We start from the raw sequence: 20,070 nt of genomic DNA, 5'->3' as shown, positions 1-20,070 counted from the left end.
AGTTGGACCCTGTGATCCAGATCCTACAAAGACAAACACACAAGATCTGTGCTAGAACAAATCCTAGGGCTTAATTCTCAGAGCAGGTATAAAAAGGGAAATTCCTCTTGCTTCATGGCCAAGTTTTGTTGTCCTATTAACAGATGTGGAGGGTGAAAGCCTTCTTCCTAGGTTTTCTCTTAACATTTTGGTTACGATGCAAAACCTCCAGAAAATCCAGGATGAATGTTGATATTTTAGAGTTCTAAATTAGGAACCTGAACAAGATCTGATGGTCTCATAAGTATCACTAAATAAATTATTTTGCCACTATCCTTCAAGAGCTATAAACTTTCCCAATTCATAGATATACTTACAATTGCTGCTCTATGAACTCTATAGTAACATATTCTGCTCTTTTCTCATCTGCTAATCTAAGAACACTGGAGCAGGACAGCGTTCATTTTTATGAATAAAAATAGAAAGAAAAAATGCTTTCCTATTAAAGCTGTTTTATCTGCCAGTCAACTGCATATGAGTTGTTTAATCTATTGATTACATTTGATTATATTTAAGAAGCTTGTTGCATCTGTTTTAGTTTTTGTATATATACCACAACAAACCCAATCCCAGAAAGAACCTAAATGTTTGTGAAGGTGGATATTTCTATTAAAATGTCTTTAGTCAGCTGTAAGTGTGGATGCATGTGGATGTGTTTACAATCCCTCCATCATTTTATTACCAAAAAAAGTAACAGCAATTTTTTAACTAAGCAAAAATTTATTCCCTTGTATAATCTAATTCAAATTACTATCCTAGTAGAAGCAGCTCCCAAATTCTTTTTCAGAGAAAATGACATTTATGAGCATCTGAAATGAATAACCAGGAGTAATATTCTAAACAAGTAGTAAGCATAATCCCAAAATGATATTTTCAGTTCAATATCGAATGCAGCCTTTTGCATACTTCAAAGTCTACTGCTTCTTTCCAAGGGGCACAAACAGTTATAGTGAAACACGAACACCCTTGGCTCTTTCCTCTTCAACAAAACTGATTGGAATGGGTCTACAAATATGTGGTAGTTTTCACTCCCCTTGGGGAATATATATGCTTTTTATGTGCAGTGCCTTTTAATTAAGTTCTGTGTGAACTTGGATTAATTGCACTGTTATGTATATGTTAAGCCCTATAAAGACTGAGTGAAGTGTCCCAGGTTGTATGGGTGATTGCGTTAATTTTAATAAAATGTCTCCTTTTGCAGTGGACAAAGTGGCCATAAACCCCATTTGTTTTATGACATTTTCTTATGTTAGCAAATATCAAGAACGCTAATTTCATGTTTTGTTCATTTTTAGGGATATATATATATATATATATATATATATATATATATATATATATGTAGGTCTTTGGTTGTTCGGGTTTTCTCCCGCGTAAAATTGGAAGTGTCTTGGCGACGTTTCGACGAAGTCCCATTCGTCATCTTCAGGCTGGTGTTTTCAGCTTCGTGCTTCGAGCAGCAATGTGTGGTCTTAGCTGTTTCTTCCTTTTAACTGCCAGTGGGGGTATGAACTGATTGGGTGGGAGCTTGGCTGTGTTCTGATTGGGTGGAGGTGTGTTCTGAATGGTTAGGGGCTTGGCTGTGCTCTGATTGGCTGGGGGAGTGTTCTGTTTGGTTGTGCTCAGGTTAGTCTGAGTTGCAGAGGGGTTTGAGATTTTGGGCTGCCTTGCTATTTCTTGCCTTCGCATTCGTGGTCGTGCTCCCTCTTCATGGAGGGTGTCAGTTTGCTTCATGTAGGGATTGGAGGGGTTTAAAGTGGCTAATGATGCAGCTGTGGTCTGGCTTCTGGTTTGTGGTCGTGCCTCGTCATCGATGTGGCTTTGGGTTTGTTTTTTGCGTGGATGTGTGGTGGTGACCTCCTGTGTGGTTTTTGTGAGTGTGGGTCTGGTATCATTTTTTGTGTTACGGAGTCGTTTGTCAATAAGGGCGGGTTTCCAAATGGCTAGTAGGCAGGAGGTATCATCTCGCTTGTTCATGCTGTGTGGGCGTTTTTCTATCTCGATGGCTTCTCTGATTATTCTGTTATTAAAATGTTCACTTTTGGCAATGGTTGAAACCAGCCTGACCAAAATCAACCCCGACGACGCTAACAAAATCAGACTCGAAATCACCAACATCCTCTGCACCAGCAAGCCACCCAAAAGCAACTTACCCAAAGAGGAACAGACAGCACTACGTAACCTGAAAGAAGACACCAGCATAATAATCCTACCAGCAGACAAGGGCAACGCCACGGTGGTTATGAACACATCTGACTACCAAACCAAATTAACCAACCTACTCCAAGACTCCACATACAAACCCCTAAATACAGATCCCACCACCTACCTGGAAAAAACCACCAGATCCAAAATAAAAGCCTCCCCCATTAGCGAAGAGATCCAGCAAAGAATCATTCCCAGAGAGAAATCATCCAGATGCCCCAAACTCTATGGTCTCCCCAAGATACACAAAGAAGGAACCCCACTCAGACCTATAGTCAGCTCCATAGGCTCACCTCTACAAAACCTAGCCAAATTTCTCGCCAAACAATTACAGCCCTATGCAGAATCCATCACCTCACACGTAAAAAACTCATTCCAGTTTATAGAGATCATAAAGAAACAAAACTTACAGCCCAGCAACCTACTAGTGAGCTTCGATGTCATATCCCTCTTCACCCAAGTGCCTATCAAAGAAGCCTTGACAGCTATTCAAAACAAATATAACCCCCCCAAACACATCTTAGATCTGACCAACCACTGCCTATCCAACACATACTTCATCTATAATGGACAAAAATACAAACAAACAGAAGGAGCACCCATGGGATCACCCCTCTCACCTGTCATTGCCAACCTCTACATGGAACACTTTGAAACCCAAGCTCTAGAAAAATCGGATCACAAACCCAAACTCTGGCTCAGATACGTAGACGACACCTTCATAATCTGGCCACATGGGAAAGAAAAACTGGACAACTTCCTCACACACCTCAACAGCCTACACCCCAAAATACAGTTCACCATGGAAACAGAAGCTAACAACCAACTTCCCTTCCTGGATGTCTTAGTCTACAAGAAATCCAATGGCTCCCTAGGACACACCATCTACCAGAAGAAAACACACACAAACCGCTATCTGCACGCTCTCTCACACCACCACCCAGCACAGATCAACTCTGTAGCCAAGACACTCATCTCCAGAACAAAACGCTTAGCTGACGAACAACACCTAAAACCCGAACTACACACTCTCACCAATGTACTAACATCCAATGGATTCCATAGAAATAAGATTACAAACCTAATCCAAAAAGAAACCCCCACTAAAATCCAAGACAAAGAACAAGAAAACGGCAAAGCCCTCCTCCCATACATAAAAGGCACCACAGACAGAATCAGTAAGATCCTCCATAAACACAACATCAAAACAGCATTCTGCACAAACAGAAAAATATCCACCATCCTTAGAAACCCCAAAGATAAAATTGAATTAGAAAATCAAGGAGTATACGAAATCCCATGCACCACTTGTCCCACCACATACATCGGACAAACCAACAGAAGAATAAGTGCACGCATTGAAGAACATAAGAACTCAGTCAAAAAAGAGGAACCAACATCTTCCCTGGTCCAACACCTTAAAGCCACAGGACATGAAATTGACTTTAAAAATACCAGAACCATTGCCAAAAGTGAACATTTTAATAACAGAATAATCAGAGAAGCCATCGAGATAGAAAAACGCCCACACAGCATGAACAAGCGAGATGATACCTCCCGCCTACCAGCCATTTGGAAACCCGCCCTTATTGACAAACGACTCCCTAACACAAAAAATGATACCAGACCCACACTCACAAAAACCACACAGGAGGTCACCACCACACATCCACGCAAAAAACAAACCCAAAGCCACACGATGATGAGGCACGACCACAAACCAGAAGCCAGACCACAGCTGCATCATTAGCCACTTTAAACCCCTCCAATCCATACATGAAGCAAACTGACACCCTCCATGAAGAGGAAGCACGACCACGAACGCGAAGCCAAAAAATAGCAAGGCAGCCCAAAATCTCAAACCCCTCTGCAACTCAGACTAACCTGAGCACAACCAAACAGAACACTCCCCCAGCCAATCAGAGCACAGCCAAGCCCCTAACCATTCAGAACACACCTCCACCCAATCAGAACACAGCCAAGCTCCCACCCAATCAGTTCATACCCCCACTGGCAGTTAAAAGGAAGAAACAGCTAAGACCACACATTGCTGCTCAAAGCACGAAGCTGAAAACACCAGCCTGAAGATGACGAATGGGACTTTGTCGAAACGTCGCCAAGACACTTCCAATTTTACGCAGGAGAAAACCCGAACAATCAAAGACCTACATACAAATACCCGCGAAAACCTCAGAATATATATATATATATATATGACTCTTGGGAATAAATATGACTCTTGGGAATATTCATACTATTAAAACAGTGATCACCAAGAGAATGGTTTAAGAGAATAAAATTTAATTAATTAACCAAGCTTTCATCTAAATACATTTGACATCGTCAGGGTTAAAAGGCAAGTATAGGGAGTAGACTTATATACCGTTATCAAGCGTCCCGTTATCAAGCATCTGCTTCCGGCTCTTAGAGCACGTCATAGGCCCCAGCTGTTCAGAATGTAACCCAAGCGTATCTCCTTTAATACACATTCTTTTGTTCCTAGCTCGCATTCCCTCACACACCACTCGATCGGTAACTTTGGGATTAAGTGGATTCAGGACTAAGGTCTTCCCCCCTCCCCCATGTGCAGCTCCTCCATCACCTGCATATGATCGCATCTAAGGGGTGAGGGTGGGGGGATTTTTGGATTTACTCCAGTATCCCCCTGAGTCACAAATTCACCTCGGTCCTCCCCATTCGTCCCTTGGGGATGCATTACAGATTCTTCTCCCCCCCCACCCCATATTGTTCTCCTTTCTGTCTTCCTTCCCATGCACCATACTGAGGGGTCTGCTGTCCGTTCCAATCACCCTTCTCCCGCACATGCTCAAAGCGTTCTTTGCTGTCATCTCATTGGGAGTGCTCCGTTGTTCAGTCCGTTGTCGGTGGGCGTCACCTTCCTTCACCCCCAACTCCTGATCGTCACCTTTCTCAGGGCTCTTCTGGCTTGATCGTAGCTGTTGTTTAGTTACCAGACCTCGTGTCAAATGCACTGGAGGGGGGTGTCTTCTTTCATTTAGCCGTGACCGAGTCACCATTGCATCCTAACAATCCCATTGGGAGGAGGGGGTAGCTCATTTTCACCACCTTCCTCCAACTCCACTGTATCCCATCTACTCTTTGATCTCTCTGGTCCCAGACTGTTATTCCCCATGCCAACTTTCCATTCCAAGGAGGGCTTGATTTCAACGGGTTGCGGCTGGTCCTGCGGGAGTTGTATGTTGGGGCCGATATGTTGTTGGTCCAATGGCAGTTGCCTTTCTAGTAAGTGGGGAATACCATCTAAGAGTCCGCCAATGTGGTGGGACAGGGAGGAATAAGGACACAACTCAGAATCCCTCCCTGTCCCACCACATTAGCGGACTCTTGGATGGTACTCCCCACTTACTAGAAAGGCAACTGCCGTTGGACCAACAACATCGTATTGACGGCTAGCCAGTTAGAACGGGGGGCTTTCCCAATGAGTGGAGATAGACGGAGAGTGGATCCATGATGCACGGAACAACATTATGCTGTTTCCCATATGAGAAGGAAGAAAGATAGTTCTAATGATATGGGACTGGCAACTATTGAAAAGGTTAGCGAAGTGGAAAATAAGAAAGATGGTGATACACCCCGATTAATAATGGTCGGCATCAACAATGGGGGGGAAGGGAGAACCTCCCCCTCAGCCCATATACAGCGGGGCGAGGGAGGAGAGAGACAATCACATGTGAGAGGAAGGGAATCCCTCTCAGCCTCAAGAGTAATGGGGAAAAAACTTATGGTTGAATAAAGGAAATGAGACACGGTGACGTATGTGAAACATCTAAGGCACAACACAACCAGCTGGGCCCATTAACATGTTCTAGAACCCGGATGCAGGCTATTAACATCTTATAAAAGCACATCCCCCAGTGCCTACCTTTTAGAACCCTGACGATGTTGGATGAATCACAACGAAAGCTCAGTTATTAAAAACTCTTTTATTATTTCTCTTGGTGATCGATTTATTTTAGGATTTTATCTCATATATATATGTATGTATGTATGTATGTATGTATGTATGTATGTATGTATGTATATGTTTTCTTAGGTTTTCGTGGGTGTTTGTATGTAGGTCTTTGGTTATTCACCAAGACACTTCCAATTTGATGCAGGAGAAGACCCGAATAACCAAAGACATACATACAAACACCCGCGAAAACCCAGAAAACACACACACACACACACACACACACACACACACACACACACAGAGTCTGATATATATAGTCATGACCTCCACTTGTCATGGAAGTTAGGCATTAATCATAGCTGCAAGGATCGAATACACAGATGATTTCCCTAGTACAGCGGTTCTCAACCTATGGGTCGCAACCCCATTTGGGGTCGATCGACCATTTTTCGGGGGTCGCCAAAGGCGGCGATCTGCCATTTTCTCCCCTCAGGGGGCGGCGCCGTGCATGCGTGCCGCGCATGGGGGCGGCGCCGTGCATGCACGCCGCGCCGCGCATGCGCAGAACGTTTGTGTGATGGGGGTCACTGTCACACAAACGTTGAGAACCACTGCCCTAGTATAAAAGGAATGTTAACATGGGAGGCAGAAGTGAGAATACAGAAGTAAGCAGCATTGAACTACAATTGAGTGAACTTGTCATCCAGGTGAAAGAAAAGGTTTATTTACCCTGAAGATCCTGACTAAGAACCTTTCATGAGTACGAGAGTTAGGGCCAAAGATCTTATTTCACCTTCTAGTTATATTCTGCTGAATATAAAGGTGTGTGCTGAATATTAATGTTCAATTAATATTCTTAGATTGGGCTACTAGTTCCAGCATTCATGACTCAAACAATGAAATGAACATGCTGCTCTCAGGATGGGAGATCCCAAATAGGATGGCTTAGGAGGGAAAGTAGAATAGAATAGAGCTGGAAGGGACCTTGGAGGTCTTCTAGTCCAGCCCCCTGCTCAAGCAGGAGAACCTATACCATTTCAAACAAGTCCATCTCTTCTTAAAAATCTCCCGTGATGAAGTGCCCACAATTTCTGGAGGCAAGCTGTTCCACTGGTTAATTGTCCTCACTGTTATGAAGTATCTCCTTAATTCAAGGTTGCTTCTCTCTTTGATCAGTTTCCAACCATTGTCCTGCCCTCTGGTACTTTGGAGAATAATTTGGAATATTTAGAATAATTTTCCCAAAGTCTCAATATCTTTTTTGTAGTATGGTGACCAAAATTGTATCCCAGGAGTGGGTCTCACTAGGGTTTTATAAACCTGGTCAATGCTGAACAACTTCTCACGATGCAATCCAAAGTTGCATTTGCTCTTGTTGCAGCTACCGGTGTATCATGCTATGGGCTCATGCTGAATTTGCAACCAAGTATTATTCCAACATCTTTTTCATAGCAACTATTACCAAGCCAAATATCCCCCATCCTATACCTGTGCATTTCATTTTTGCTTCCTAATTGAAAATCTCTGCACTTATCTGTATTAATTTCATCCTTTTACTATCAGACCAGGCCATTTTGAATCAGATTTGTATCTTCTAGGTTAGTGTTTATCAATCTTAGCAACTTTAAGATGTGTTTTAAAATTACCAAGGCTGAAAAACACTGTTCTAGGATTTAATCCCGTTCACTTCATTTACATCCCATCCAGCCCTTCACCCATAATGGGGCCCTGATACACCATTATAACTGGTACAAATAGACCCTTAATGAATCTGAAAAAAAATACGGCTTTCAGTGCTGTTCATCCTGAACATTACAACCATAGAAGGGGAGGGATTTGGCATGGAAATTCTTGATTTACACTATAGTTGTTCAAAGAGATGCTGATGAAATGTTGAAGGTTATTTGTGAAGGATTAGAATACCCCACTTCTAGCCGGTGTAACAGAATAGTTATTGATCTTTGCTTTTTAGAAATGGTTTCAGCATATGTGCGGAAGATATTTACTTTGAAATGAAAATTATTCTCCACTCAATGAAATAATTTTTCCACATATGAGGTTTTATATGACTTCTACTCTCCTTCTTGGAAGGAAATAGATTTCTCTGTTTACCCAGTGTATATCCCATGTAGTGTTTTTAATTATTTTGACCACCAGTTGGCAGTGTGTGGCTAGTTTCAACTTTCCTGGGAATCATCAAAGATAAGTAGCTGTATCTTATTTGATGGAGTTCAAACCCTCTTCCTAGAGTATACAATTTTATATCTTGTGTGATGCTTTCAATTATATTAACCACTTGGAGGCAGTACATACTGGTTTCACCTATGAAGTAGGGATGTGGTGATTGTTAAAATAATATAAAATATTATATATGGAAACATAATATAATATCATATCTGTATTATTTTATTCTTTGAGAATTTGAGGGGAGATGAACTGTATGAGATCATTCTGGCAGATCTTCTAGGATTACCTTCATTCCACACCAGTGCACATCAGATACTAGATAGCTCCTCAGTTTAATGCACTATACTGTATATTGTCATCCAAATGTCTATGGAAATTCTCAATCATCCAGGAAAAGATTGTTCCAAAGGTGCTTTTTAAAAAAAAAAAAAAAAAAAAAAGGCAACTGGACTTTGTGTTTCCTTGAAGGCATTTTGCTTCTCATCCACAAACCTCTTCAGTTCATCTAAATGAAAGAAGCTTCTGGGATGAGAAGTGAAATGTCTTCAAGGAAAAACAAAGTCCAGTTGCCTTTTTAAAAACCACCTGTGGGATTGTCATCAATCTAAACTACCATTCATGGTAGTGGTTTTGAATCTCATAGAATAAAAACTGGCTACATAAATCTGATAAGGACTGATAATGATGAAATTATTCATGTATTACTGTATCTTCTGGAGATGAATCTTTCTTGAGTGAATTTGTTGTCTATAAATGAAAATACAAGGGGAATTCGGAAATAAACCTCTGTTTGAGCATGTGCAAAAACTAGGCGGTGATAGTGATGCCCATCCCATGGCGCCGTGCACAGTAGTTCAGTGGGCAGTGAGGAGTAGAAAGAGAAGGTTGTGTTGCAGTTGACTCATCCGCTAGATCAATTGAAAATGAACCCTGCCATAGAAAATCCCTCCAATGTTTATGGACCAAACGTGATAAGTGAAGGTGTTGTACATCAATGGTGTTGCATGTTTAAAGATGGACAAACTGATGTGCACAATGAGGCAAGAAGTGGCCACCCATCTGTAGTCAGGGATGAACTCGTGCAGGAAATTGACAAAAAAGTCTGTGAAGTCCATCTGTTCATGATATCTGCACTTTCTTTACACTTTCCCAAATTTCTTGGACTGTTTTGTACAAGGTAGTGACAGAACATTTGGAATACTGCAAGTTCTGTGCTCATTGGGTACCAAAACTCCTTTCTGAGGCACACAAAACATACCGAATGGGTTCATGATGCTGTTACAGGATGGTTTCATTCCCAGGCAGGAGATTTTTTTGCAGAAGGAATTTCAAATCTTGTAAGACGTTATGACAAGTGCCTCAATTTGAATGGCGATTACACTGAAAAGTAATGTAATGTTGTTGTTTTCTGATGTGTATAATAAAAGTTCTGTATCTGCAAGTGTCTGTCACTGATAACCAAATGGATGTTTATTTCCGAATTGCCCTCGTAGTTTGCGTGGGTATATGGAAACTTTCTATGAAATCTCACTGACAATAGAAGAATTTACTTCTGGCAAAATTTGAAATAATTGTGCCATTTCACTATTACTATTGACACCCAATAGTGCTATACTGAAAGAGGAAGGATTTGTAATATGGGCCGGCATTCAGATTAATGAAAGCCATATATTTGCATTGCTTGGTGATTAAATGAAAACTAATTTTATTTTCCTTTGTGCAAAAATCTTTTCACTGTGACAATGTCCCCTAAGATGATGGCCATGTTATTGAGTTGGTCTCTCTGTTTAGCTCATTAGAATGTATTTGTGATGTATCATTGGAGCATTCATTATGTATTCCTCTCCCTCTTGTTCATTTTTTCCTATTATAATTTTTGAAAAACTCGTATGGGTCATGTTCCTGATATTTTCAGTCAGTGTCAGAGGTATATTAGGTAATATTAGGTAAAATAGGTAAAAATTAGGTAAAAAAACAACACAGAGAAGAAAAACCACAAGTGTTCGGGTGTCTTGCCCTGCTCTCAATCAATAATATCTTCCAGCAGTCCAAGAAATGTATCAGTGAACAAATATGGAAGCTTTCTTGCTGATTCTAACTAATGGGAGAAAAACCTATTCAAAACCAAATCCTATATTTAGTCTTGTTCTTAAATAGCCATTTGGGTTCACCAGTTAATAGCTGGAAAGGTTGAAAATTGGAAGAATACAAACTAATCTGTGATGGATACTCCTAAAACATAAAATGTGGTTTATTAGCATGTACTACACACTTACTCGTCTGTCACATGATGCTCATGGACTTCTAAAAGATGGAGTAAGTACTATTTACCAAATTCAGGTCTTATACGCATAGTTAATCTTCAAAGGGATGATAATCCTTTGGATCTGAAAAAGTAATCTTTGAAAAAATAATCTTCAAAGGCTATATAAATATGATTAATAAATAATAAACAAGTAAATAAATAACACTCTTCTCTTAAGTAAGACATGATATTAAATTGTCTATTCCTGATTTTTTCATCCATTTAGACATTCATCCATTGTAAAGAGTCCTTTGAAGTCGCATCAAGCATATCTTGGGGACTGTGGCAGAATTTGATCAGTATATGTTTATGAGTTAATAAATAATAAGACTGTATATGGGGGGGCATTTCTTTTCTATCAGAAAATAGTTCAGCAAAGAATGATTTATTAATTTAAAAATCGCTCCCTCCTTGTTCATGAATACAGAATGATTAAGGAACATGTACTTGAAATGTATTCCAAATTCAAACCAAGTTCATCCAATTCAATTGAAAGAAAATAATTATCATCTAAAGTTTTAGTGACTTACCAATGCACTTGACTTTTCTAAATTAGTGTATTTTCTTCACAAGACTATAACAGATACAATCACTCCATCCTTTCCCCATAAACTTTGTATTACATTGAGAAGCAAGAAATATGGATTCAGAATGCTGAAGGGAAGAAATTGCAGTCTAAAATCTCCCAATGTATTTTGTCATTTGACCAAACAGAAAATATATTGTGTTGTTTAAAGTTTGGTGGGTCCCTTCCACCTGCAATTTAATTTTATCCATATAGTTTAATCAATTCAGTGACCAGAAGGGCAACAAATAAATGTTCTAACATACTAAGGTGGGTTATACTAGCCATTACATACATTAGGCCAATATGCAGTTTAAGCACCTAAAGTTAACAATAGGTGGCAAAAATAAAAAAAGTTGAAGTTTCAAAATTTAATAATGATCAGATAAACATGATTTCTCCTTTGCATTTTTTCTACATATTTGTAGAATTAAAAGTGAAAAAGAAAAAAAGGATTTACCAATCAGTTACGTTTGAGGTGCAAAGACCCCCAGTAAAAACCAAAAAGGAATTGGAGTTCAAAAAGTTTTTTAAAAAAAATAGAGGGAAGAAAAGGATAAATAAAACTAACATAATAGTAAGAAGGTTAAATAAATAAGGTAGAAAAACAAGCACAAACAAGTAGATAAAAGAATAGTAAAAAAAACAGTCACAATTACGTAGAACAGAGAAGCTAGAAACAAGGCTAACAGCAAAGCACATCTACCAACCAAAAAGAGGGATTTTCAAACAACAAATTTACTGTATGGAACAGGTGATTGATACTATGTTTCATGTATGTGCTTATGCCCAAAGAACACACAAACTATACATGCATTAGATGTAAACTATGTAAATTACTGGAGGAAAAAGTAAGTTACTTAGAAGAACTTCAACCAAACCCCAATTTACAAAAGAAAGTTATACACAAACCAAACCAAATAATGAACAAACAACTCCCAGAGGATTTGACCCGACTGATAAACCCTCAGAGGAAGACAAATGGAGGTATGTCACACATAAAAGGAAACCCAATACTCAAAGAAAGAAGCAGCATACAACTAACAAACCCATTCTGCTCAATCCAATCCAATCAGAAGCAGCCCCATTAAAACTGAGCAATCGATTTCTCCCTTGGATGGAAACATGCAGACCCACAATCTCCCCCTCAAAGAAAACATGCAGATACCTAGCAAAGAGACAACTTCAAATATCCATTAAAAAGCCACTTCAAATAAAAGATAATAGACATAAAGTTATACTGGACTTAATTCTTACTAACAGAGAAGAAGTGCTAGAGGGAGTTGAAGTCAGAATCTTGGGTGAAAGTGATCACGTCATACTGGAATTTAATATAATGCAAACGCTAGCAATAGAAAACAACCCAACCAGTATCTTAAACTTCAAAAGAGCTGACTTTCACAAACTCAAAGAGAACCTAGGAAAGATCCCATGGATGAAAATCCTAAAGGGGAAAACAACTCAAGAAGCATATGAAACTCTGAAAAATGTGATCACAAAAGTCCAGACTAGAAGAATACTGCTGAAAAAGAAAAACAAGAAATTCAAGAAGAAACCAACATGGCTGCACAAAGATCTCTCTGACAAACTGAAAGACAAAAAGGACAAATACAAACAATGAAAAGAGGGGCACATAACTAAGGCTGATTATCAGCAGACAGCCAGAACCTGAAAAGGTGAAGAGAGGAAAACAAAGGCTCAGCATGAACAAGGCTTGAAACAGAAATCAAGGATAATAAAAAAAGTTTCTATTAACTTTAGGAAGTATTATTTAGCTTTTGAATAATTTATAGTTTAAACTGGGTATGATTGATTTGTAGTTTCTATGTATTGGAGTTAAAGTACTTTAAATCTTTTTGGATGTATGTATAGTGGATTGATGTTCATTTAATTTGTATGTTTTTTTTCTGTTTCTTTAACCCTGTATTCAGCTCTGGGAAGGAGGGGGGGGTTATGGGGTGGGAGGGAGGGTATTTTATTGTAAAAAGTTTAAAACATTTTTCAATTAAAAAAAAAGTTTCTATTAACAACAAGAAAAAAGTCAAGGAAACTGTAGGTCCACTAAACAGAGAAGATGGCAAAGAAATAATAGGCAACAGGGAAAAAGCAGAGCTGCTTAACTCATACTTTGCATCAGTCTTCACACAAAAAAAACTATAGCCCACCATACCAAAAAAACCACTGCAAAAGACAAATTAGAAACAAAAATTAAAATAAGCAAGAAAATGGTAAGAGAACACCTATCTGACCTTGACGAATATAAATCACTGGGGCCTGACAGATCACATCCCAGAGTTCTGAAGGAGCTGGCAGATATTATCTCAGAACCATTGCACCACATCTTTCATAAACTCTGGAGCACCGGGGAAGTACCTGAGGATTGGAAAAGGGCTGATGTGGTTCCCATCTTCAAGAAAGGGGAAAAAAAAACCGGATCCAGAAAACTACAGTTTTCTGTAGTTTAACATCAGTACCTGGGATCAGTTTAACATCAATACCTGGGAACATCCTAGAAAAGATAATAAAAAAACAGATCTGCAAACAACTAGAAGCAAACAAAGTTATAACCAGTAGCCAGCATGGGTTTGTTAAAAGCAGATCTTGCCAAACCAATCTTATTTCATTCTTTGATAAAGTGACTAAACTAGAAGACCAGCAAAAATGTTGTGGACGTAGTATAGTTAGATTTCAGTAAGGCATTCAATAAAGTAGACCACAACCTATTCCTGGGTAAGCTAGAAAAAGGTGGGATAGACACCGCCAGATGGATCTGTAGCTGGCTGGTAAATTGTATTAAACAAGTAGTCCTCAATGGCACTACATCCACATGAAGAGAACTAAGCAGTGGAGTACCACAAGGTTCTGTCTTAGGCCCAGTACTCTTCAATATCTTCATCAATGACTTAGATGAGGGAATTGAAGGGGAACTCATCAAATCTGCAGGTGGCACCAAACTGACAGGAGTAGCCAATATTCCAGAAGACAATCTCAGGATCCAAAACATTTTGACAAACTTGAACAATGGGCCCTATCCAATAAAATGAGTTTCAATGTGGAGAAAAGCAAAGTTTTACATTTAGGCAGGAAAAATCAAAGGTACAAGTACAGATTGGGCTAGACATGGCTTTAAAACAGTAACTGTGAAAGAGACCTTGGAGTCTTAACGATCACTTAACTATGAACCAGTAGTGTGCAGCAACTGTCAAAAAAGCTAATACAATCCTGTGTTGTATAAACAGAGGCATAGAATCAAGATCACACAAAGTATTAGTACTGTTGAGTCCTTGGCGAAAAGCAGACACGAGAAGCAGTTGTAGTTCTCAGGTTTTCTTTTATTCTGTGTTCAGCTTACAGGTGAAGGCTTCAGCAACGCCCAAAAGCTCCCAGCCTCTTATATAGGCAATTCCCGGGTCATTGTGTTACTTTTCCCGCGCCAGCACCCGCGCATGCGCACAGGCGCTGGCGACAGCCTGTCTGGTCCCGGGCAGCTTGCACCTGCCCGGGACTGCCTGCAAACGCCCCTGAGCCCGTTTGCAAGGCTCGGGACATAACACCCCTTACCCCCGGGCTAAGACTACTACCAACATACAATTATTTCTTGATGCAGTGTTCTACTCCCCAGTGCTCCTACTGTTTACTGGCTTTTGTTTAGCCAGCAATGTTATGTAATCCTCTAAGTACTTAGGAGATTTCCTTGCTCTCTGTGACCTTCTCAGCTCTGGGTTTCTGACAGGTGTTCCCTGACTGAAGGGAGACGTGAGCCTGTTCTCCTTATCTTGCCTTGGTGCCTTCCAAGGACTGTGCCCCAATGCCTGGCCTGCTTGCTCGCCCACCGGGCTCGTCAGGCCAGGGCTTCTGTCACTTTGTGACCTGGTTGACCTGCCTAGCTGTAGGCCCTCGGGCCCCTTGAAGTGATAGCCACTGCTGGGCATCTCTGTAGAACCTCCTAGGTCCGTCCAAGACCTGTCAGGAGGCTGTCCATTCCCTAAACCCCGTTCTGTGTCCGGGCTCGTGTGGGTTTCTGTACCTTCCCAAAACTCAGTTACTCCCTGATTTGGGCTAGAGGTGTTGCGGTTGGGACTTGGTTCCTCGACCACCTCCCTGTATGTTTGACCCCCTGTAGGACTTGGGGTAAGGTCAGGCCAACTCTGGGGATTATGTGCCAGCTCTCTTGCGGGGTATGATTTATTGGGATGCTCCCGGGTATCCTCCCTGACTGGAGTACTGTGCTGTGCAGATGAATAGTGATTGTACCCCCGGGGTGACTCCCTGGCTGGAGTAGGCGTGAATGCCTGGTAGTTGGATAGGCTCTTAGAATTCCTGTTTGGGGCACTCGCGGAATCTTGGAATGGGCCGTTTGTGGCTCCATCATTGGAGGTGGGCAGCAGCTCGTGCCCCTCCCTTTGCTCTAAAGGGTCCCCCTCCCCCCCTGGAAAAGACCCAGGAGTCTCATCTGGAAGATCCCGCCTAGGGCGGAGTTGGTCGATGTGCCGACGCAGGACACGACCGTTGTCCAGGGCTACCTCGTAGGATAGAGGACCTGTGACCCTGGAAATAGAAGCGGGGACCCATGTATAACCAGGCCCGTAATTGCGAGTCCAAACCGGGGCACCCACAAGTAGTTGTCTAGGTGCCCTAGGATGTGAGGTAGATGAAGGCAGTCTGTCCGGATGCAACCGGTCAAGCTTCGTAGTAAGTTTGCACCCCCAGCGAAGTTCAGCTGGGCTTCTCCCTGTAGAAGTGGATGGTGTGATGCGGTAAGAAAGGAGAAAGTCAGCCAACCTGTGATGCCAGTCCCCATAGGTGAGTCTTTTCAAGGCGTCCTTTGTGATGCGGACCATGCGTTCAGCCATACCGTTGGTGGACGGGTGGAAGGGTGCAGACGTGGCATGACGAATCATGTTAGCCTGTAAGAAAGCTTGGAATTCGGAGGAAGTAAATTGAGGGCCGTTGTCAGAGACGATGATGTCTGGGAGCCCGTGTGCAGCAAAAATCCCCCTCAGTACCTGAATAGTCTTTGCAGTGGTGGTGGATGAGACAGGTACAACCTCAAGCCATTTTGAATGACTGTCAACGAGGACCAAGAAGAACTGGCCCTGAAAGGGCCCAGCGTAGTCAATGTGCACCCTAGACCATGGGGACTGCGTATCCTCCCATCTATGCACAGGAGCTTGGGGCATCTCTGGGCGAGAGCGCTGGCACAGGTGGCATGCATGCACCTTAGCCTCAATGTCCTTATCTAAACCAGGCCACCACAAGTGGCTGCCCGCAAGGGCCTTCATGCGAACAATGCCAGGATGACCCTCGTGGAGGGACTCTAAGATCCTAGTCCTCATTGAGGTGGGAATGACAACTCTGTTTCCCCAAAGCAGACAACCCTGAGAAGTGGACAACTCGTTCCTTTTGGACCAGAAACTCTGAAACTCAGGACTAGGGCAGTGCTCAGGCCATCCAGACAAAACCCAAGAAAGGACACGTGAAAGTGTGTGATCTGTGCCTGTTTCAGCGGCGACATCCCTGGCATTCAGAGGGGACTCGGGCAAGGCTTGGATGGATAGAATGTTGACAGCTGGCGCAGGGTCAGCTTCTACTACTGGCAGGGGCAATCTACTGAGGCCATCAGCATGGCCCATTTCTTTCCCAGGCTTGTGGAGTAAGGAAAAATCATATGCAGACAGAAAAATAGACCACCTAAGCATTCTAGGGGAAATGATTTGGGGAGTTTGTTTACGTGTGGTAAACAGTCCCAGCAGAGGCTTATGGTCAGTGAAGACCGTGAAATGCCTGCCATACAAAAAATCATGGAATTTTTTAATTCCAGCAACAACAGCCAGAGCCTCCCTGTCTATCTGAGCGTAGTTGTGCTCAGCAGAAGACAGTGTTCTGGAGTAATATGCAACAGGAACCTGAGTTCCATCAGACCTGAGGTGGCTCAGGACAGCTCCTACCCCGTAAGGGGAAGCATCACAAGCGATGCACACAGGAAGGGACTCATTGAAGTGTGCAAGTACACTGTTAGAAGTGAGTAAGGCCTTGACCTCATTGAAACTAGCCTCATGTGTTTGTGACCATTGCCACACTGCTTGTTTGTCTAATAGCCTGTGAAGAGGCTCAGCTACACTAGCTTTATGTGGAAGAAAGGAATTGTAGAAATTCAGGAGGCCCAGAAAGGCCTGAAGTTCGGCCTTAGACTTTGGCCTAGGTGCTTCTAAAATGGCAGTTAGTTTGGATTCAGCAGGGTGAATCCCAGCAGCATCAATTTTGAATCCCAGAAATTCAGTAGAAGGCACCCCAATTTTGCATTTGTCTTTTTTGAGCTTGAGGCCTGTTTTCCTGAACCTTAACAGAACAGCCCTTAGCCTTTCAGCTAGAATGTGTGTGGAGTCTCCTGCAATTAAGACATCATCAAAGTAGGGGCAAACCCCCGGTATGCCCCGTAGTGTGTTTTCCATTACGCTTTGGAAAATCCCAGGAGCGACATTCACTCCAAACTGTAGCCTTTTTACCTTAAAGGCTCCCCTGTGGGTCACAATAGTCTGAGCTATAGCAGCATCATCATCAACAGGCAGCTGTTGATACGCTTGAGCTAGGTCAAGCTTTGCAAAAACGCGCCCCCCCCTTGAGGGAGGCCAGAATATGACTGACCACAGGAACAGGATAGGCATGTTGCTGCAATGCCTTATTAAGAGTGCATTTGTAGTCAGCACAAATGCGAATGTCCCCATTTGCCTTTAGAGGCGTGACAATGGGGGTCTCCCAAGGGCTGGAATCAACAGGTTCTAGAATTCCCTGTTGGATCAGTTTGTCTAACTCAGTGTCAATTTTACTCTTTAAAGCAAAAGGGACCCTTCTTGCTTGAATTCTAATGGGAGTGACAGTGGGGTCTAGTTTTAAGGACACAGGGGGTCCCTTGAATGTGCCCAGCTGGGGGCTGAAGACATCTGCAAATTCTTTGCAGACTTCCTGTAGGTTGAGTGTTTGTAAGCTGTTGAGCCCCGTGACGTGTATCCCCAAGGCTTCAAACCAATCGAGTCCTATGAGACTCGTTCGTTCACCCCCTACTACTAATAGGTCTAGTGGACCTTCAAAATTCTTATACTGTACATTAAGGGTGGCCTCCCCCTTAACACACACTCTCGAATTCTGAAAATCTGTTAGCACAATGTCAGAAGGCCTTAACTTGGCCTGAGTTCCACTGCCGGAACAAATCTTCCTAAAAGTAGGCAAGGAGATGATTGAAAGTGCAGACCCCGTGTCTAGTTCCATGGTTAATGGAACCCCTTGTAGCTTCACCTTGAGTGACAGCTTTTTCTTAATGGGCTTGTGTGTGCCTGTCCTAAAGATGCTCCTTCGCGAAGCGCAAAAACCTACCCTATTCTGGCTGGGGACCCTGGTACCTTTCAGGCGCAGTTCTTCCTGAGGTTGTACCTTTCGTCGGCCCAGACACACAGCTGCAATATGTCCTTGTTTCCTGCACGCGACCTCCACAGCCGATGCACTTGAGGGGAGCTGAAGAGCTTCCTTTCCGGTTCTCTTCCTTCGTGGGGTGGAGACTGTCGACTTCCTTGTCCGGATCCTCCTCAGAGTTCCCTCGGAGTTCTTCTTGGTGCACGGATGCAACATCTGGACTGTCCTGATCGGCCGCATGTTCTTGATGGCGCCACCTGCTGCTTCTTCTGCGGTGACCTCTCTCAAGGCATCTTGGAAAGACAAGTCCTCTTTGGCGAAAAGCCTCTGTTGTAGCTCTCGATGCCTTAGCCCGCACATGAATCGAACCCTCAGTCGTTCTTCGAGGTCCTTGAACTCGCAGTGCTTGGCGGCCTTTCTCAATGCGGCGATGTATTCTTTGGCCGATTCTCTGGATCATTGATCCCTCTGCTCGAAGGTGTGGCGCCATGCGATGACGGACATCTTAGGCTGGAAGTGCTCCTTCAGTAGCTTCTTTAGATCTGCGTAGTTGACAGACTCTAATGGGACAGGTGCTGCGAGGTTCTCCGTGATTTCGAAGGCGTCTTGACCGCAGACACACAGCAGGGTGGCAGCCTTCAAGCTATCTTCCCTCACTTGGTTCACCTTGAGGTAGTTTTCCAACCTGGCTACGTAGGACTCCCACCTCTCTGGATGTGAGACGTCGAACTCCGAAAACCTTCCAATTTTTGCCATCTTCAGGAGACGGGTCTATCAGCCAGCCTACCCCCGAATGCGCACTGGATTGGTGGGTAGCTGCCGAGTCAACGCCGTTCCGCCGCTCAGGACTTACTTGGGTAAGCTTACACCTTTTTTTTCTTTTTCGTCGGTGCAAGGCATTCCATCCTCGTCGCCAGTATTGAGTCCTTGGCAAAAAGCAGACACGAGAAGCAGTTGTAGTTCTCAGGTTTTCTTTTATTCTGTGTTCAGCTTACAGGTGAAGGCTTCAGCAACGCCCAAAAGCTCCCAGCCTCTTATATAGGCAATTCCCGGGTCAATGTGTTACTTTTCCCACGCCAGCACCCGTGCATGCACACAGGCGCTGGCGACAGCCTGCCTGCAAACACCCCGAGCCCGTTTGCAAGGCTCGGGACATAACAAGTACCACTTTATAAAACCCTAGTAAGACCACACCTGGAATAGTGCAGCCAATTTTGGTCACCATAACACAAAAAAGATGTTGAGACTTTGGAAAAAAATCAGAGAAGAGCAACTAAGATAATTAAAGGCCTGGAGACTAAAACATATGAAGAACAGCCGCAGGACTTGGGTTTGACTAGTCAAAAGAAAAGAAGAAATAGGGGAGACATGATAGCAGTATTCCACTATTTGAGGGGCTGCTACCAAGAAGAGGGGGTCACGTTA

Source organism: Crotalus tigris, unplaced genomic scaffold, assembly GCF_016545835.1.
Source record: "Crotalus tigris isolate CLP2741 ecotype Arizona unplaced genomic scaffold, ASM1654583v1 scf7180000020579.960993, whole genome shotgun sequence".
Taxonomy (NCBI): Eukaryota; Metazoa; Chordata; class Lepidosauria; order Squamata; family Viperidae; genus Crotalus; species Crotalus tigris.
This window is presented reverse-complemented; position numbering follows the sequence as displayed.